Genomic DNA, 23,226 nt, shown 5'->3' with positions numbered 1-23,226 from the left:
CTGTAATTGATAATCAAATTTTTTAAATGCATGTAAAATGTATTTGTGAACTTTAAAGCATCCTATGCATATTTTGTTACACTATGAACTCTTAAATGAACCCTTAAAAAGGGCAAAACTGTTCTGGTATCTGACTCATTTTTAATATATACAAAATAAGTACTTGTTAAAGATGTGTTAAATGAATAAATAAACGCTCTGAAAACAACTCTCCTATGGAAAAGCCTGAGGAGGCAGATCTACATGCTCTTTCACCCTCCAGAGTTTTGGTTTGAAAACATGTTTCTTCTAACACTATAGATACATTCTTCCCTTCATGATTGATATAACATTTTCAAATTAAAAACCATAATATTTCAGTAGCCCTAGTGCCTTAGTGGTCATTAAAAGAACACAAAAATATATGATATGATAAGTGCTAATTTCAAACTGTGTGGGTTGAGATTAATTTTTAGATTAAGGAAATATGGTCTTTTATGGATGGATTTTATCTTTGTTAATCTAGAACAATTTACCCATTTATCTATACAGCTATGTCTATTTCCATCTATAAATGTATCCAGAGACTATGTATTTAATATATTTGTTCTTAAGAATAAATTTAATCTTATGTTCAAATACACTTTATGCAAAGGAAGGAACTGTTCTGTACTATGTATTCAATCACTTTAAGAATTTTTACAGAGAAAAGCAGCACAACCTTTAAAGGAAACAAACTTGCAGACAACTTTTCACAGTGATAAGGCATGAAAATAAACCTAATGAAAATAATGCAGATGATTATAATACTATATGAGCTTGGAGAAAATAAATATCGAATGCCACCAAATTTAAATTTAAATATAATTGTCAATCAATGACACGCGGTAACAATCCTAAATATTTTATGCTTATCAACAAAGATACAAATACCTCATTCAATATCTTCATGCACATTTAAAAGAGCCATTCTGAAGCTGCATCATGGTGAAGCTAGGAAAAAGAGTGATTTTATAGCAAACAACACATAATGGCTCTTTTTGAGGTCCCCATAAAACATCACATTATCACATTTTAAGCAAGTTCTTTTGAATGCATGGCTATAGATTTAAAAGAAAACCTGAACTGTGATTCCCCTAGGCTTCTGAAATTTAGGGAAAGATGCACCTAGAAGTTTTAGGCAAACACAACCAAAACAAACAAGAAAGAAAATGTCAAGATATCAGGTACATTTTCTCAAATGGGAATATTTATGCTCAGCATTGAGGAAATATTATTAAGCACCTATCTTGGACAAAGCACTATGCTGGGCATCAGAGCAAGGCAGTAATGGTTTGTTGATTGATTAAAAACATTATTTTTTGTATATGATGTGAGATACAGGTCAACGTTCATTTTTTTCTTATTCGATTGGTTAAAATACTTTTGTTGAAAGACTATTCTTTACCCAGTGAAATGCCTTTGCATCTTTGTTCAAAAATGGTTTTGTGTACATTGATGTACTGGACTCTCTATTCTGTTCTATTGATATGTTTGCCTATTTTATGCCCATAATATTGATACACTGTCTGGATTGCTATAAAGAGTCTTGAAGTAGATCTTGAAATAAGGTAGTGTTCTTCTCTAATTTTGTACTTCTTTTAAAATGTTACTTTGGCTATTCTACTAACTTAGCTTTTCCATATGAGTTTTAGAACAGACTGTTTAATATTGATTTGGATTGTATTGCATCTACAGATCAATTAGGTAGAAACTGTATAACTCCTGCCTCAATTCTAAAATCAATCATTTCTCCAAGGACCCCTTCTTTCCGTTATTGGAGACAAATATTAGCAACCAAGATGTGGAAGCCAAGTGTGCTCATTGCTACTAGAGTGTCATTACTTCTAGGTTCTCTCAGCTGTTAGACCAGGATACACCTGTGTGTATGCTAACCCATGTATATAGATCTCTCTCTCTTCCCCTCTCTCTCCATCTGTATTTATGTTAAGCTAAACTTGCCTTCGTGTCTCCCACTCTAATCCTTAGCACATGATTCATTCTGCCTCCTCCTTTTGTTAATCTATAACCTGTCTAGTGAGAAATCTGGATCCACCATCCACCATCCACCATCCACCATCCATTTACTTAATTGTTTGATTTCAGTATACAGGTATAGCAGTTCCACAATTGTTAACTTGTACCCCCATGGGAAACAACTAAACAACTTTATCAACTAAAGTGCAGTATTTATGTACAGTTCCTTTTACTTTTAATCTTCCAGGCTGCACTCATTTCCAAAGTTACTTAGGTCACAATCTTTATCACTCCCTCTCTTGTGATTTCATACATTTGTCATACAATTAGTTTCTTTTGTTACAGTTTTCATTTCATGCTGGGATTTCCCCTTATTCCCAAAATGTTTTATATAATTTGCATACATTAAGGTTCACTCTTTATTCAGTAAAGATCTATCGGATTATCCAAATAAAGAGTTTCATGTAACCACAATTAGAGTATCATACTGAATTAGAATACTTTCACTTCCCTGTGCTTCACCATTCAACCCACCTGTATCAACCTCCTGGCAAACACTGATCTGTTTAGCATCTTTATATTGTTGCCTTTTCTTGAATGTCATATAATTCAAATCACACAGTACAGAGCCTTTTCAGATTGGCTTCTTTCAAATAGCAATATGCATTTAAGATTCATCAATGATTTTACATAGCTAAATAGCTCATTCTTTCTATTGCTCTGTAGTATTTCATTGTAAAGACTGACTACAATTTGCTTATCCATTACCCTATTGAAGGACATCTTGGTTTCTTCCAAATTTTGGTGATTAAAAATAAATCTGATATAAACATTCAAGTGAAAAGCTTTGTGTGGATAACCAGGTGGACACATAAATAAGAGTGCAGTTGCTTGGTGATATGATTAAACTATGTTTAGTTTTGTAAGAAACCAAATTGTCTTCCAATTTTTCATTCCCACCAGCAATGAATTAGAGTTCCTGATACTCTAACATTGACTTCCAAATGTTAAATTAACCTTGCATTCTTGGAATAAATTCCACTTGCTCATGAAGTATTATCCTTTTTATATAATCTTGCATTCGATTTGTTAAATTGTTTTAGAAAATTGTGGCCTATATTCATGAGGGATTTTGGATTGAAGCTTTCTTTTATTTTCATGTGCTTGTCTGTATTTGTTTTTAGAATAATGATTCATAAAACGGCCTCATAGAATGACTTGAGAAGTATTCTTCTTTAATTTTCTAGAAAAATGTATCTAGCATTGGAATTATTTTATAAATGTTTGGAAGAATTCACCAGTGAAGGCATCTTAACCTGGAGTTTTCTTTGTGAAATGATTTTTAACTATTGATATAAGTTCAATTTCTTTCATAATGGGCTCACAATTGCCCATTTCTTACTGTCTGCTTTGTCTTAACCAAACTTTAGTTAGGCTTTTCTCCTTCTTACTATGTCCTGAACTCTTTCTGTTCCCAAGCCTGAGCAAGCTGTAAAAAGTGGAACATGCTGCTTCATCCACTTATCCAGAGAATCGGCTGACCACAGTGAGACACTTTTCTTATCTGACTTCATTAGTCATTTCCTCTGGATGCGCAACGTTCCTTTAAAACATCCTGCTTGTCTTTGCTTACCCCTCCTTATCTGTGATAGAAAGTCTTTTTCTGTTTGATTGTGTGATGCTTGCAGTTTTCTGATATCACTGTATTCTCTCTATTGCAATAGACTTTCTTTTGGGAAAAACATAATCTCTCCCTAAATTCAGGTGTGTTTATTTGATAATAGATATAGATTTATTCAGATTCTTTTTGAGTGTCCTTTGAGAGTTTGTGTCCTTCAAGTGATATGTCCATTTCATTAAGGTTGTAGAATTTATTTGCATAATGTACATATTATGAAAAATTACAATTTCCCTTGTAATATTCCCATATTTTCATTTCAATATCTGTAATATCTGTAATGATTTCACCTGTCTCATTCCTTGTATTGCTATTTCTTGTAACTTCTCTAACCTTTTTTCTATTACTCTTACTTTATCAATTATATTGATCTTCTCAAAAAAATCTTTTGACATTACTGATTTTTTAAATTTCTTTTGTATTTTCTAGATCTGATCTTTATTTTTTCTTTTGTTCTGTCTCTTTGGGGTTTATTTTTCTCTTTGTTTAAAAAAGACTTGTTTAGAGAGAAGCTGAGTTCATTGATGTGTGTTCATATTTTCCTGGTTTTGCATGCCTAGTAATTTTTAGTTTGATGCCAAGAATTGTTAATTTTATTTTAAATCAAGCTGAATAGTTTGTATTCCTATAAATATTCTTGGGTTTTGTTCTGGGAGACACTTTAGTTGCTTGAAAACTGTTTGATACTCTTGGGTATGGCTTTTAAGATTTGTTAGGAAGACATAATCAGTTTTTAGCAAAGAGCTAATTATGCCACACTCCCAAGAAAAAATTCTTCTGAATACTGTATCCAATTCCCCATGAACTGTGAAATTTTCCAGTCGGACTGCTGGCAATTAGCACTATTCCTGGTACTGTGCAGGATATGGGTCCCATTCCCTCTAATCCTTTCAGGTGTTTTCTTTTCTCCTGGCTTTGGATAATTTCCTCAGATTTATGAGTTATCAGTATTGTCTGGATATTTAGGGGTTCTGCCACTGTTGTCTGGATTTCTCTCTCTGTGAAGACCTCTTTCTCTGATACTCTGCCTTGCAAACTCTAGCCTCCCTGGTTCCTCTAGACTCTTAAACTCAGGGAATCTGACAGGCTACAACTGAGATCTCTGTCTTTGACCCACAGACTGAATGAAATATTTCTCAAAGCAATAAGCTGGTGCAATCACAGTTTTCCCCTCATTTGATATTTAGTTCTACTTTATATTATAAAGAGTATTAATAGAGCAATTAAAATAATAATAATGCAGTGAACATAAATTTGGACAAAGCAGTAGGGGAAAGGGTAGATAGGCTTCATTAAAGTAATATAATTGAACATAATGCCTATGGTTAATAAATATATATAAATTTGTTTAATTGCATTATTTGAAATCGATAAGATGGTGAAAGACCTAGACAGTGGCTGCCTTGGTTAGCAGAATTTGATGTTCTCTATGTATTTAAAATCAGCTTGAGAACAATGTATTCTTTCATGAAAGAAAAGTTTCAAGGACAGATGTGGACAGGTATTTAAAAATCACTGAGGAATAAATGTTCAGTGATCCTTAATATATAAAAAAATTCATTTACTTTTCCAAATTAAAATCAAGACCACAAAAATTGACCACTAGACCATTTATATATTCCAGTCTTCTTTTTCCCTGTCAATCCACTTAAGTATCCTGAGTTAAATAATATCTATTGTAAATAACAAGTAAGTCAATGCCTATTATCTTTAGGATATTAAATTGTGTTTGGTTTTACTTTTTTAATTTAAAATTAACTCTTTGAGGCATTCAATCTACTGATAATGTTTGTTCTAGTGGATTTTGAAGAATGGTTGAAAGTGTCAAGAAATAACAGAGCAATGGTCAAAAATATCAAAATTTCAATTTTAAGTAGCCAGGGAAAGGCAATATTCACCAGAATGTAAAATCATTAAAACATTTTTTAAAATAAAGAGAATTAGAAATGAAAATACCAGAGAGTCTAAGATTTTGCACTTTATTACAAGCTCGTATTATTATTGGAAATTTAGACTGAAAATACGTTTGTTGGGTAAATGGTCAAATTAGTGAATAAATGCAGCTTGACTGGACTGCACAATTCACCTTAAAGTGTAGCAATACAAATGAAAGTCATAGGAGTTTTTAAAATTTCAGTAAAATCAAATTCTATTTTAGTGGTAGCTTCTAAAATCAACATAAGTAAACATTACTAATAGTGTTCAACACAGTAGAAAATGACAAATATTATACAATAGAAATATATCTAAAAATAGTATCAATTCTTTACTTACTATTTCAAAACAAAATCATTATAATTTATTAATAATTGCTATCATTTACAACTACATGCCATATTCCTTGATAGATAGGACATCTTAGGAACTTAGCAAACCTACCATAAAGCCATTTAATAGAACACTGAACTCTTATCCAATAAAAGCAGAGAAGTGATCTGATATCACATTATTCCCTCAAATAGAAATGTGGGAACTATGTAAAGCATAAAGACACAATTCACTTTTAATGTAAATGGATATATTTAACCCTAATCTCTTCATAAAGACATAGATTCAAAAGAGGAACTGTGTTTGAATGTCTAAAAGATAGACCTTATGCAGAGGAAATGCAGATGTAACTCTTCCTCCATTGTTGACTTTGTATATAGTTCACTGTTAAAAAATGACATCTCTTCTTGGTATTATCTCTCCAAAAACAATGTTTACAAGTGTGGTATAGCTTCTGAAGGAAAATGTGATGGCAGTATTATTATTATACTGGGATTTTTTTGGTCCATAATGGAAATACTTACATATATAGCAATACCCAGGGATGGAAATGGGGGTCATTGATTCTGAGAAGCTGAGTAACTTGTAGTAAGTATTATAAGTAAGAATGTAACAGACCTGGAATTTGGATAGATGCCTCAGACGTGGAAACTCATACACTCCACACAGCCATCCTCTTGTTCAAAGTCCCTTTCCTGTGTTTAAAAAAAAAAAAAATCTCAGAGAGGAAAGTTGATGGTTCCAAATCACATCAAAAAGTGTTCATGTACCTTAGTTGTCACTAATGATGAGATCTATGAAGTTAGTTGAAATTATGATTTGTAATTTTCTTTCCTCTCATTTCTGCTCTCCACCATCTAGTAAAGGTATAAAGAGAAATCCTCACAAATGTTTGGGTGTTTTTATAGGCATATGGAATTTTTTCAAGTTTGCCTTTCATCAACTTTGATTTATACTCGATTTTAAAATATATTGAGTCTTATTCTCCCCTCACTAGTAGGAGGGAGAAGGTGCCATAAATCCTTGATACTGCCACTTACACAAAGAAAAGGACTGTTCTGGATTGCATGACAGATATAGTACCAGCTAGGGGCAGGGAAAATGTAACGGGAGAAGAATTCTCTAACGTCCTCTAGGCAAAGAAAGGTATGGAGTAGGCCTTTCATTACCAAGGAGAAATTAAGCTAATTCATTTGTAGTGCTAAAATTGTACAATGGAGAAACATTTTTTTTTCAAAGATCTAGCCATAAACAAAACAAATAGAGCATTTTACTTACCAATAAAATCCAAGTACATCAATTATAACTGCTTGGAAATAATTATATTAACAATCATATCCTACACTATTCTGATGCATATCAGTTTTTCTCATTCATATCAAAGAAATAAGGAGTTTGCTTTTTCCAAAGCAAAAAATAAAATTTAAATAAAAAATTGAAGGTCTGATAAACATGACTTAGACTATGTTTGAAATTTCAGTATGATTTATGAGTAAACACAGAATACACAGCTATATCACAAAGTACTATATCATTTTTTAGGCACATCTAATTATTAATCATTTATTCCCTGAGAGGTAGCAATAATCAACTGCACACCAATGTAATTTTGGGTTCTGAATAATCGGCAGGATTATGTAGCCATGAGAAATAATTTTATTTTAGATGGAAAAATGTTAAGATTACTTTATATACAAATACACAATTAGATTATTTTAGACATACTAAGAAACCCTAGAAAATATGCTTATAATAATATTCCATGATATCCAGTGGATTGTATTTGTAGAACCTATTTTTTAAAATAGGGTCACTGGAGGGCAGACAATGAGAAAAGTTAAAACTCAGACACATTAAACTCTGCTCTAGTCTCATTTAAATTCTGACAAAATAATCGGTATTGAGTAAAGGGAAAAGGAGAGCTCACTCACTCTTTAGTATTTTCTATTCTTCTTTGGTTTTAGTTATGAATTGTAATTTCATCAGGTTTTTAGGCTAATTCTCTAATAACTGACTTAGCTGCAAATCCTCTTAGGCAAAAGATGTATGATTAGAAAGCGAATTTGTAACATAACTGGAATAAGGTGATTTCTAAGTAAACTTTTCCTAGATATCTTGTGAAACCTAGAATATTCTCAATGCCATTATTTTTTTCTAGCAAAAAAAATTAGCCATTATAAAAATGTTAATAAAACAAGTCATATTATATGCTATTTTTAAAGAAATTCAAACAGTTCACTTTAATCTGATTTATGATGGAACTTGATGGCAATAGCTGAAAGTGAAATATATGAAAATAAAGATAACTGCATATCAAAAGATTAAATAACTTTGGGTTTTTACATTTTCAACACAAATAAATACTCCACATAATCATATATTTAGAATATCAAAATGGAAATAACACAAGTCTTTTTCTTTCATGCTTACAGTTATTGTGTTACCACTTTTTTTATCCAAATCTGCTGCTTAAGTGCAGGAATATGTAGTCCCACAGTATTGGAGACAGGAACTACACAAGGATCCAAACAATTCCAAACTTGTTCTTGAAACAAAACCATGTAGCTGAGTGTGAGGCTGTGTTGGAGGCTAACTGTAACTGAGCATTCTAGAATTAAGTTCCATGTAGAATACAATAGTTTATTAACAGAAAACTCACAAAATACACTAATTTAAAGCATATATATATATGATTTTGCACAATACAAGGTGCTTCAGAAAACATATATAATAATTATAGCAGGATGCCTAAATAGCAGTGTGTGCATGAGTTACAGTTAAGTACAAGAAACAGACACCACTTAGGGTGAGTGATTTAATACAAGTATTGGTGTGTATAACACCAATATTAATATAACAGGTGTTAAGAACTTAGACCAGAAAAGAGTTTTGGGGAATTAGATTTTATCTCTGACTTTATTTAGACTTGCTGATACAAAGGTTAATTAAAAAACCAAACTCTTTGGTCTTCTTTTGTTATAATTTAAAGGCCATAATAAAACAATGCACATATTTACTGCCTACATGCAAAGCAGACATCTCTGTCACTTTACCCTCGTTCTGCCACTGCTAATACCTGAATTGTACATTGATATGTGTTTGTGTGATAGAAGTTCAGCATTGGAATTCTATTTCTTTCATGCATTCTATCTCATTTTTTAGGATAGGTATTTATTGACACAACACTTCTAATTAGGGTCCTACTTATTTGTGAGAACATGTGACAGATGGAATGTCTTCTGTCTCTATACATCACTCAAATGCAAGCATAATATAAATAGATGTAAATATCTGATTACTCTGTTTTGTCTTCTATTGTAGTCATGTCCAAACATTATGTATTGTGATGCATGTTATGGTTTGTCTCCTTCAGCTTTCACTTACTTCCTTTTAGTTTGAGGAGATGCTTATTTAAAGGCTACATATCACAGATATCCCTACTGCTGATTTTCTGGCTTGCACTAGGTTCTGGTAACAGTTGCACTAGCATGCAATTCAAAAGAGAGAAGGAAATCAGAGAGCATTTTGTTCCTTTTTTGTTTCTTTCTGGTGACAAGTATGGTTGTGCAAATGAGAGTTCTCTGCAAAAAACACTATGATTTCTAGACTCCAGTGTTCTTAATGACAAGAAATAGTTTGGTGTTGATGGTGGCTTCCTAATTTTCCAGTACAGTTTCTTATTCTGGGTAACAGATATGGGTGTCCATTCTCCAGCTTCTCGGGTAATTAGAGGAAGTTGCAGCCGTGGCATTGGCAAGGCTGGGTTTCAGCATAATTTCATGGTGGTCTAAGAGGTATACTGTCCTCTAATTCAGTTCTGTATTATTCTGGTGTCTTTCCTGGAGTCCCAGTCTAGAGCCTCTCCTTCAAACTAATATTTTTATACACACCAATACTTATATTAAATCACTTATGCTTAAGTTACTTTAAGTGTTTTCTGTTTCTTGCACTTCACCGTAACTCATGCACATGTTGCTCTTTAGGCATTCTGCTATAATTATTATATATGGTTTTATGAAACACATTGTGCTGTGCAAAATCATGCACTGAAAACATCAGAGCTTTGGGGAAGATTGGACCAACCAAAAACAATGCAATTTTGTGACAAGACCACTAGCGAAAGCAACACCAACGTGATTTAAAAGATATACTGTATTTCTAATAAATGCAGAAGTACCATAACAAGTAGGAATATTTATCTTTTATTGAAGATAGTGAAGTTAGTTTGTTGGAAAGTTTCAGAAGGTCAATGGCATTCAATTATGGAAATGAGGAGTGAGGGCTGTCATCATTGTCAGAAAATTCAGGTGGAAAAGTATTTGGAGACTTTTCATGAAATGATGTGATGCACCAGATAAATAACTTTGGTTCACATTGTATTAAGCTCATGTCCAAACCGAGCCAAGTAGAAGACTATGGTGTGAATGATTATTGTGTTCACAACTGTAGTCTATGGCTTGCAGAGAATTATATATTTTACATTCATTTTCTATTATTTGAAGGTACAAATCTTTAATTTGCTGGGAATATTATTAATCATGCCTGAGCAAATTTTCATTATTGCAGAGGTGAGGCATATATTTTCATTACAATTAATTTTATTTTCTCCTTCATATTATATTAAAAGTACTGATTACTGGATATATGTGTGCAACTGTGGGTATTTTATATACAAATTTTATTTCAAAGATTATTGTTATTAAAAAATTTATTTCTAATTAGCCATTTATTTTTTTAAAAAGCAGATATTGTACCAGCTCTGATATTTTTGAGGTCTTTTTCAAACCTCATCTTATCAAAGACAATAGTCAGGGATGATATGCTGCTCTGAACTGTGGTCACATCTCTCTTTACAGCTCCCAGCATTTGTTACTTCACTTGTGAGGACTTGGAAGGACCCAGGGGACCTTTTCCACAAACTTACCAGTGTCCTTACTCAGTGTATCCTATTTTTTCTTTATTTTTTGACTTAGTAGAAAACCAAAGTGAAAATAAATCAAGCTGAATACAAGTTATTATTCTTAATCTAGATCAGACTTTGTACCCAGATGCTGGCTTAGCTCACGTGTAACTTCCCAGATATTCTAAACATCTGCATACATCAGGAAGAAACCTAATCTCCTGCCTACTATAATGCTCAGCCTCTTATGAGACTAAAAGTAGTGCACCTTAGAATAGCCAATAAATATCTACCATTTTGTAATTGATACTCCTACTAGGCCCAGTGTCAAATTCACATATGTAATGCCCAGATACTGACAGTGACTGAGATCCTTTAGGCTTAAAATTATTCCATTATGCATTTCAGATTTCCATATGTAGTGGGTTTAAAGGCATTTTTTTAAATTGGTGCATTTTTTTCTTTTTTTTTTTTTATAAATTTATTTATTTATTTATTTTTGGCTGTGTTGGGTCTTCGTTGCTGTGAGTGGGCTTTTTCTAGTTGCAGCGAGCGGGGGCTACTCTTCGTTGTGGTGCACGGGCTTCTCATTGCTGTGGCTTCTCTTGTTGCAGAACATGGGCTCTAGGTGCAACATCTTCAGTAGTTGTGGCACACGGGCTTCAGTAGCTGTGGCTCGCAGGCTCTAGAGAGCAGGCTCAGTAGTTGTGGCACACGGGCTTAGTTGCTCTGTGGCATGCGGGATCTTCCCGGACCAGGGCTCAAACCCGTGTTCCCTGCACTGGCAGGTGGATTCCCAACCACTGCGCCACCAGGGAAGCCCCGGTGCATTTTCTCTTATCTTACTTATTACGTTATGGAAATTTTATCATACAGTTGGAATGAAATATTGCACTTTATTGTATATCACCACTTACATATGAAAAATAATGCATGCTTATTCATATATTTTCCATAGATTTATAATTAGAATCACCTCAATGATGAGTGAAAGCTTTTATATTAAAAAAAAGTGTTCATACATTCTAAGTGACTAATCAATTTGGCATTATTCCTTAAAATATAGATAGTCTAGTGAAGTCGGCAGAAAGGCAATCTGTATCATTTCAAACCACAGACCATGTTTTTTCCCAATGGATAACATTATGTGAAATACATGCAGGTTATTCATGTGGTATCCCAATGAATAATATTATGGTGAAATATATGCAGGTTATATTTGGTGTTATTACAAGTTTATACATATTTAAGTGTTTTCAAATATTAAGTTTCTGAAATTACTATATGCTTTCTTTCAGACCCTGTTAAGATACACAATATGTATGTTTTAATTATTAATATGACAGCTACCTTATCTTTTTAACTGTCAGTCATTTAGAATTTTTTAAACTAGGTCCTTTCAGAGTCATATTTAAGCATTATTGTAAATGGCCTAGTATTTACATTAAGTTACAGGTGGCAATATTTTCTTTTTCTAGAAATTCACATGCAGTACCATTAGTCTGTATTTTAAGTTAAGTTGGATATACATTTCTAAATCTTTCCTTGAACTTTAATGCCTTAGTTACCCACCATCTCTGACAAGATCTTTGAATCATCCCTTGGTTTCTTTGTGTCCCTTCAGTCCACCTGAACACATATTTTCATTTTTCTTTTTTGTCTTACCAGTTTAACCTATTTTCCATAGCACAAAGTGTGTTTCAGCCTTCCCTAAGCAAAATTTCTACCCTAATCTCATCCATTTTTCAAATTACAATCCAATATTGCCTCTTCCATGAATGTATACCTAGCTACAGCTGAGAAGCAAAACTTCCCCTTCTTTTCTCCTATATAATTTAATCACTAACAGTTACTTATATAAAACTTTGCATTATAATTATTTGAATACTAATGTAATATAAAAATTTGATGTTGGGGAGGTCCTAGGCTATCTTTACACCAAGTACCTACATTTGGTGTGATTTTCTTTATTAGTAGGGAATTGAGTTTGCAGCAAGAACTTTCTATTTCTCCACATTCTAAAATTTATACAATTGCAGTCCTAGTCATTATTCTTTAGACAAGTATCTTTAATATTATAGCCTATCTATATTTCCATTCATTTATTGACTTAAAATTTGTAGTGGTGGTATTTAAATATTACTAACAGTTTTCAGAGCAATACAATTTTGTTAATTTCCTAATTTAATCCTGAACTAACAATAATTCTCACTTTATAGAAGAACGAACAGCCTCAGTTATTTTCCCAGGATCACAGATCTACTACTTGAGAAAATCTGGCCTCAAATCCTAGTTGACTTTTTGTAACATGCTTTTATCATGGCATGATTCACCTCAATTATTATTGCTTCATTAATAATTAAAATGACTAAAAATACTTCCTCCCTGACTTGCTCTCTCCATTCATTAAAAAATATATTTTTTTCCCAAGTAAATATTTTAAGTATATTGAATTCAATAAAATGGTGCATTTATGTTTTAAAAAGTTTGGAATCCAATAGTTGACATGATGAATGAAAGTGAAGCAAAATGGTATTTCAAAATCACTTTTATGGAGTCTAGGTTAAATTTAAAGTTGCCCATCATTCTAATCAATTCTCCTAGTTATTTCTACAATTCTTACAGCAAATCTAAAAAAAGAAATTCAAAAATCAAAGAAAATATTATCTTATGGCAAAGAGATCACTTGAGAATAAGTTGCATAGCCACTTCACAAAAGAAAGTATGAAAGTAAACAATTAAACCTAATTAACCTCATTAATCAGAAAAATGTAAATGTGATAAAATACAGGAATGGTTAAAATGAAAACTAAATTAAAAAAAAAATGGAAAACTACACAGATATTGATCCAGCCAATGGCTATTATTTCCTATTTAAGATTCCAATACTAAAACACACACCCTAAATATATATGTGTATATGTATATATATATATTTATATATGAATTATATGAATTGTAACCTCTATCTGTGTCACATTAAATTTCTTCATGTGCTTCGAGTCTACCTTAAATAATATATTCCACATCTGGTACTTTCAATTTCAGTACCATATGTTTTATCAATTTATATGCACAATCTTTTGCTATAATTAGGTTAATTTCTCTTGTTCATGAGATTTTATGTTTTTTGAGCTACTCAAGATACATCTTGTGGTACTCGTGTAGCTTCATTAATATAATACTGGGCATAACATATTTGGTTAAATACATTTTTGATTGATTGATACTTATCACTGTATTCAAGCAAAGACATTTACTGTTTAAAGTACATTTCTTCAGTAAAAGGATTATCTAAACACCAAAATATGTATATGTACTTTCCCCTGCCATATCAGCCCTTTAATTTTATGGATGAGAAATTAGAAATTTACAGAGGTTAATGACTTTGTCCAATATCACATAGCAGGCTAGTGGCAAAGTTATAACTTGGATACAGGTCCACTGATTTTTAGGCCACTGTACCATGCAATTCAATAAATGATTTTAATAAAAAAGAGAACTTGAAAAGAAGAGCAACTTGATTATGACTCCAGGAATCAAATCTTCTTCCCTAGAATTAAAGGTGCTTTTTAATGTTTGTGTCCATCTACCTATGATATATGGTGCTGAATTCTAGCTGACAAACTTAGATGAAGAAATGAGGTAGTAAATAATACAAAGAAAAATAAAACACAGAAATTGCAATATTTCACTATGGGCTAATATACATGGGAGAAAACTCTGACAGCCAAAAGGATAATAGATGTTGTACAGCCATCTGGAATTCCAAATGCAGTGCATCTAGCAAGAAGTAAAGGAAACCAAATGGATAGTTCGTCTTCCGTATTGTATTCCCAAGAACCACAAGAACCTACTTGTATGACCAAGGACACAGTAACCTAATCTAATAGCAAAACACTGCAGTGATAAGTATAAAAAAAACAGAGAATAAAGGTTTCTGTGATAGAGTATAATCAGAATTTATGATTAAGGAGAAATGAAGAAGAGCAGAAAAAGAAAGAAAAAATCATATATAGTATATGACAGAATGGCCAAAAACATTTACTTCCTTACATTTTAAGAGTAACTTCGCTATTGCTTACCATAATCATGAGACTGCTTCTTTATTCCTTCAACTATAAACTGCAGAAAATCATTTGGTAGGATGTTGGGGTGTTGTTATAGGGACAATTTTATTTTAAATTACTTTCTTTTTTAATAATACTTTTCAAATAATACATATTACTAGAATTCATATTTTATCTCCTTTTTTGTAAAAACTGGCTCAAGACAAATAATAGTTAGTAAAAACAAGTATTATATTAGCATCTCTGAAAAGCAAATAAATGACATGAGAGATGAATGTTAGATAGACACTGGAATAAATGAGATTGAGCCAAGTTTTTTAAATGTAACCTATTAAGAATAAACTTGGGGATAAATATGGTTTATAATTTTGTCTAATAGGTTGAAGAAATAATAATTAATCTGAATTAGAGCTTAACTATATTTAGGAGAAAAACGCTAAAGAGAAGAAAGCAGACAGGTTTTCATGACTCTAAAATGAAAACTATATATATTGAAAAGGAAATTTTTAGTAGGTCTTTAGATGAATAGACCAAACAGAAAATTAACCATGTGTTTTTAAAATAACAATCCTGTACACTCGTAATTGCAGATCTATACAGATTTCAAATAATTTAAGCTACCACTTTGCTATGTAATCAATTAATATTTTTGGTTTAAGTATCTCTTACATGGCATCATGTGACTTGCACTGCATTAGCAGTAATGCCATTAATACATTTTTATTTAAAAAAGGAACAATGTTTTTCTCTTAAATGAATCTTAGACCAAATGCCTCACATTGGTTTTTAACAACATTGCTTTCCAATTTTGATAAACATAAGCAAACATTTATTTTGTAGCAAGTTATAAAATAGTGAAATCAGTTCTTTATATTCATGGTTTCTTCTTTTCAAACTGACTCACTCATATGAGAGCCTTAGGTGATGATGGGGGTTATGAATAATCTCTTGTGTCATGTCTAAATTTTTCTCTTTGGGTTAGGGTAGAACATCCTTATTTCTTCTACAAGCTCAAGTAAGACAATTGGCTATAGTTTGAGTCAAGGTTCCAGTTGTCGCAGTGGTGCCCTGATGATGGAAAAAAGGTAGACCATATTTTTAAAGGACAGAAACACTTCTAACTTTTATTTCAAAAATTCCTCTGACAAACCTTTAAGAAATAAAAAAAAATCAAGCTTCTAACTTTACTAATTCGTCAAGGAACCATCTGAAGAAAAACAACGAAATACCATAATTTGTGTAGCCTTGATGTGTTCCATGACTTATGAGCTGTGATTTGATCAGCACACTCACTCCGTTTTAATGAGACCTTCATGACAAATTCACTGGCTCTAGAGAAGCATGTCACATACTAGTATTGACAGAATACTGTAGATTCTTTTGCTAATGTTTATAGAGTACTTCCAGGCTTTGCCTTAAATTACAGAGTGATCTTCCTAACCTCTAAATCGCACTGAAGCCATAGTGCTACATCACTTTCCAGTATCTAAGCTTTGCAAATTAGTCTCAGGATTACCAAATGCAGCTCCTTCTGGTTTTTGTCATTGCCAAGACAAACATATTCTTTCTGATATTTATAATGATATATGTAATACTGCTCCTTTTTTCATCTTTACTATCTTTAAGCATTAATGACTTATTTTCAAGTTTGAAGTTGTACTTTATATTTTGACATACACTGGAACACACATTTTTCATAAAAATGTTAGCAAGATTTTTAATATTAATTGCTTAATATTGTTGTTTTATTAGAGGATCAGACAGGAAACCAAAAACAAAAACAAAATTATATCTTCAATGCCACTGTTATGTTTATTACCCTTTAGATACAACTTCAGCATATGTATTTTAAAAAATTATAATTTATGATTACTGTGAGGTTAAACAGAATTATGAGATTAAAAGAAAAGAAAAAAGTAGTAAGGATGAATATGGAAAATGTTATCAATATACAAACTAAACCAGAATATATAAGCAATTTTATTTCCAGACTGCTAGAATTTGAATATGATATATTCCTCTCAGATACAAGAGGAATCTGAAAACAAACCTTACTGTATTAATTTGTCCCCATATATTTATCTTCCTTCAGATTGCGGCCCTAGGAAGCCTAAAACTTCTTTCCTTTCTCCTGTCACTTCTGTATAAATGTATTCTTCTTTGTTTAAGAGCCCATAAGCTTGAATTCTAAGCCATCTCTTTGAGCTACTCTTTCCCTGAGTCTCTCCCATGTATATATGAAATATACATGCTAATAAAGGTCTTTTTTTCTCTTGTAACTCTGTCTTTTGTTACAGGGGTCCATGCTGAAAATTTAGAAGGGTAGAAGGAAAAGGATTTTTTCTTCCCTTACAGGGCATGGCATCTACTTTTATTGAGGGCTTTATTAATTTTTTTTTTTTTGAAATCCATGAAATTGGAAAGTTCACAAACTAAAACTAAAAACAAAACAAAAGTAAAACACTTGAGACTTCATAATGAAGTTGTCTGAGTGGTAAGAAATAATATTTTTAATAAAAAAATCAGTGAAAAATTAATTCCATATTCATTTCAAGATCCAAGAGAAAATCCTATAATATTTCTGAAAGGTAACATTAATTACAACAATTCCTTGTTTTTTCTAGTTAGAAAAAAAAAAAGATTCTTTTTAAAGTTGCTAAGTCAAGAAATAACACCGTATACTTTTACAATTAATGGATTTTTACTTATTCCACCTCAGTTCCTTTTTGCCATTTGAATGTTTTCCTTGTGAAAAGATCTTCCACTTATGGATTTTGTTGTTCCTTTTTTATAGTGTGAAGTAGCTCCAAATGTTTTGTGATTCTGGACCGTGCTCTCATTTTTTTGTTATAATCTCCTTAAATCAACTGCCTCATCTCCTTGTCCAGCCTGCCATGGGAAGAGTCAGGGTGGGGTGTAGATCGGAGCTACTACCTTGGATCTTTCAAGCTTGTTTCATGTGTCCAATAGAAAGAATGGAAGGATTGAGGGTCAGGACATGCCACTTGACAGAGTTCTCCTAACGATACTCTTATTTCTCACTAATGACATCAGCTAACTGAAACACAGCTTATCATACCAATCCAAAATTAAACTACAGCTCTTGGCTAGAATCAGGTAACTTCTTACCCATTGCATCATGCTGAGTTTTTGGTATTGTGTTGGAGGTAGGCTGTTTCCGTTTATAGCACTCCAGTTAATCATACAAGATGTCCATATTTTGCTTCCAGCTTCGCTCAGCTGTCCATGTGGCTCTACCACTCTTCCTACAGTTTTCTTCTCATTCATCCTGGGTAGGGGTTCCTGCTCCTGTAAGAATCTATCTACTTTTCTTCTTTAGAAAGTTTCCTCTTGTCTATGATACTGCTAATACTCAGCTTCCTGTTTTTGATGAAGTTTATGTTATTTTTTAATTTTCAGATTGCTTTTAACACATTTAGGGGTTGAGATAGGATGTAGAAGTTCTAGCATATCCTCAGCCTTTACACATGAAATGGAAGTTCTTTAAATCCATGGCCTTTTAACTAAATCCAATGTACCCTTTAACTAAGAAACAAATTAGACAAAAATTCTCAAATGTGAGAGTGCTCAAAGAATACCGCATTCCTCACGTACATTCAAAACATGCTTAATTTTGAAGGAACCATCATATTTTGAATGGTAATAAGCATGAACTAAATTTAAACATGGAATTCCAGACAGAAATTATGATTATGGGCCATAGAAATATTATAAACCTTGAAATTAAAATAAAATAATAATAGAGGTAATGAAATTGGTATGAGAGGAGGAGGGAATAATGTTGGAATCTTAAAAATTCTTAAAAGCATTAGTTTTATATCACCTAGACACTGCTGTTTTAAAATCATCATTGTTTAAAAAAAGATACAGTCTCTCATTATTATTTGAAATCTGTTTTTCTTAACTTAGGAACTAATAATTCTGTTTATGAGGAAAAGTATATCATAAATTATTTTAATTTTAATTAATTTTTGATTTTTTTAATTTCAGGCATAATTTAATGTATTCCCTCTTAAAATAAAAATGTAAAGCATTATTTCATGGGAGTAAAATTGTTTCTATTTACTCTTTATTGCATTTCTATAGAGATATGACAATGTGAAAGCATTGGCATGGCATATTATATGATGTCAAGCATAACTGTAAGGCAAAACCATTTAGCTTAATAATGATTAAGCTTGTAGATGATTACAAGTACCTTTGAAGTTATATATTGTCTGTTCTTCAATTGCATCTTAGTTCTTCTCTATTCATAAGTAGATCCACTACCACGAATTTTTTGTTTTATATTCCTTTATTTTTTAATATACCTATATACCTGATTTTTTTTTTTACTACTTTTTTCTGTTGCTTGCTTTATTGTTTCAAAAATGAGCATATGGTTTTCACGATGAAGATCTGAGAAATACATCGTTTTGACTCTGGCCAGGGGAGGGGAAAATAATCATTGTGAAATATATACAAGTTCTTCTCGATAACAAAAGCCTAACTTCCAGGGGGAAAACTGCCATAGCCTTATCTCTGCTGGAGGAAGGACATTATTCCCAATACAACCCCCTATAGCATTCTTATTTTGCTTAAATGTGACAAAAACACAGTGAACAGGAAAATATATTAGGAAATATATTAGGAACATTGCAGCCAGGGATGAGAATAGGAGAAAGAATGGAAGAGGGTGGCTCCAGTAATAATGAATTAGAACTGAAAGAGGTAGAAACTGGAAACTTCATACACTGTTGGTGGAAATGTAAAATGGTATAACCACAGTGGAAAACAGTTTGGCAGTTCCTCAAAATATTATTTTTAGAGTTATCATATGACCTTGCAGTTCTATTCTTAGTATATGCCCAAGAGTGTTTTAAGCATATGCTCACACAAAAACTTGTTCATAGTGGCACTGTTCACAATAGCCAAAAAGTGGGAATAATTCAAATGTGCATTAACTGGTGAATGGATAAATAAGCTGTTTATATCTGGACAATGCAATACTACTGGGCCATAAAAAGGAATGATGTATTGATACACGCTGCAACATGGATGAATCCTGAAGACATTATGTTAATTGAAAGAAGTCAGACACAAAACGACACATATTGTGCAATTCCATTTATATGAAATTTCCAGAATAGACAAAGGCAAAGATACAGAAAGTATATCAGTGGTTGCTAGGGGATGTGGAGTAGAGGAAATTGGTTGTAACTACTAATGAATGTGGGTTTCTTTTCAGGGTGATGAAAATGTTCTGGAAGTAAATAGTGGTGATGGTGGCATAATATTGTGAATATACTAATAAAAATCACTGAATCATACACTTTAAATTGGTGAAATTTAATAATAATGTGAATCATATCTCAATTAAAGGTTAAAAACATCTGGAATATCTACAAGTCACAGATACTCTATAAGGAGGCATATTCAGGGAAGCCAAAAGAAAGATATGAGGAAAAAAACAAGAACACATTAAACACAGTCCAACTTCTAGTGAGAGTAACATAAATTCTCACACTATAGGTCTATTTGTCTATTTACCTGATAAATAATGTCTGGTTTTCAAAACAAAGTACAAGTCATGCCAAAAGGCAAGGGAAAACACAGCCTGAATTAACAGAGCAAGAATTAGAACCAAAATTAGATATTATACAGTTGTTACAATTATCAGTTAGGAAATTAAATTGACTGATTCATATGTAATGGGCTCTAATGGAAAAGTACATAGCATGCAAGAAGAGATGGCTAATGCAAACAGAAATGGAAACTTTAGGCAGGAACCAAAAGGAAATGCCAGAAATTAAAAACTCTGTAATAGAATTAAAGAATTATTTGCATGGGTCCATCCTATATTCACCATATCAGGTGAAATAATCAGTGATGTCAAAGATAGGTCAATAAAATTTTCCAAGTTGCAATACAGAGAAAGCAAAAAAGAAAACATCAAAAATTGTATAAAAATTTCAAAAGGTGTAACATAAATTGTGATTACCAAAAAAAGAGAGAAAAAAAAGAATGGAGTAGAAGAAACAGTTGAAGTATAAATGTAGAGAATTTTCTAAAATTAATGACAGACACCAAACTACAAATCTAAGAAGTTAAGAAAGCACAATGTAGGATAAATGCCAAAAACCAAAACAAACAAATAAAAAATCCAGAAAACCTCAACAGCAAAACACTCACACATATCATATTAAAACTGAAAACATACATACACACACACACACACGCACACACACACACACACACACACACGCACAGGCAAGGAGAAAATCTTTAAAGAAGCCAAATAAAAGAAGCCCTTACCTCTAGAGTAATAAAAAGAAATTACATCAAGCAAGTAAAGAGCAGAGTAAAAGATTTAAAATGTTGAAAAGAAAAACCCACCATCTCAGAATTCTCTGTTCAGTGATATTATCCTTTAGAAGGGAAGCAGAAATATAGACTATCCTAGACAAACAAAAACTGAGGGAATTCATTGCCAGAACTTCTTTGCAAAAAAGTGTTAAAAGAAGTTTTAAGCAGGTGGAAAATGATATAGGTCAGAAATTTGAATCTACATAAAGAAGAGAGTCAGAAAAGTATAAATTAAGGTAAAATTAAATATTTTCCTTTTCTTAATTGATTCAAAGTAACAAGGTTTGGGGGGGGGGGGCGGTGATCATAGCATATGGATAAGAGAAACCTGACAAACACTACCTCAGCCAGGTGATCGAGGTTTATATCAACAGTGATGTCATGTTGGTAGGATGTACACTTTACCTTTGTGGTTTTTGTACCCCAAACCCATATTCCCAGTCTAATCATGAGAAAAACATCAGTAAAATTCAGTCGAGGGAAATTCTGCAAAATTCCTGACCATCATTCCTCAAAACCCATACAGTCGCCAAAAATAAGCAATATCTGAATGACTGCCCCAGTCAAAAGGAAGTTAAGGAGACATCGTGACTAAATGAAATATGGTCTCTTCGATCGAATCCTGGAACAGAATAAGAACATTAGGTAAAAACCAAGAAAATCTGAATAACAAGTGGAGTTTTGTTAAAATAATGCATCATTACCAGTTTATTATGTGTGACTAATATACCCTACTTATATAAGATTTTAACAATAGGGAGATATGGGTGTTGGTTATATAGGAACTCTCTGAACTGTCTTCACAATTTTTCTGCAAATATAAAACTATTCTAAATTAAAAGGGTATAAAATAATTTTGTAGTATTCACTATGCTCCTAAATATACAATACTTTATTTGTATTCTGTTGTATTTAGAAAAATACAGAAACACACAGACAGCATTAGCAATCTAATTTTAAACTTCTTCTTAATATGGAATGAACCATAGATTCTTTCTTGTTAAAACCATTTACAGAAGAGTCTCATTTGATTCATAAGTCTGGGTTAAAGCTTTTGAAAACAAAACATGTTGATGTAACCATGAAAGATGGGCCAAGCATCAGCATAACCCACTAACTAAATGGAACCAGGGAGTTTAATTCTAATATATATATACATATATACATACATATATATATACTTTTTGTAATTCAAGAAATATTGGGAGATTTTATCTGGATACTAATAGAGGTTTTAAGCTCCAATGCTTCATTCTCAGTTTGCTGTCAAAGCTAATTTTGACAGTATATAAGTTATACCGTTCTATGTAATGATTTCCAGCAGCCGCCATCCGCAATTTTAAAGTAATTTCTTACTCAGCAAGTGGTCTTGTTATATAGATATCTAGTACCGAAAAATGGTAGGTGCAATTTTAAATTGTATTTTGTTGCATTTCTCTTGACATTTTAAGAACTTTATATTTTACTTATATTGACTATGATAGTTCATGGAAGACAAGAAAACTTGGCTTTGCCAACAAAGATTAAAAACAAGTTAATTTAAAAATACATGTTCTCTTGTAACTGTTGACTTTTGCCACAATGCTGTAGATTTTCTTTTATACATTTAATTGGAACCCATGTATCTTTGATTGGGTTCCTCCAGAAGCAGACCCTGAGAAAAGCACTTGTGAATTAGTACTACATGAGGTAATCCCACATAGGGGAGTGGGGAATTGAGAGAGTAGAGAGACAGAAATAAATAAAAGATGTTTTATTAAATGGGGGGCATTTTGGACAAGTAGAACTCAGGGAGACAGCGTAGGACTCACTTTAGATTTTCGTAAGTAAAGAAAAACATAGGCAAGATAGTCAGCTGTCAGATTAGGTGGGTATTACTTGGAAATCTGCTTGAAATTTTAATCATATTTTACCCAAATGAATATTCCAAACACATTGTATGATACATT

The sequence above is a fragment of the Eschrichtius robustus genome, chromosome 6, assembly GCF_028021215.1.
Source record: "Eschrichtius robustus isolate mEscRob2 chromosome 6, mEscRob2.pri, whole genome shotgun sequence".
NCBI classification, from domain to species: Eukaryota; Metazoa; Chordata; class Mammalia; order Artiodactyla; family Eschrichtiidae; genus Eschrichtius; species Eschrichtius robustus.
The sequence above is the reverse complement of the archived record's forward strand: the minus strand, read 5'-3'. Positions refer to the sequence as shown.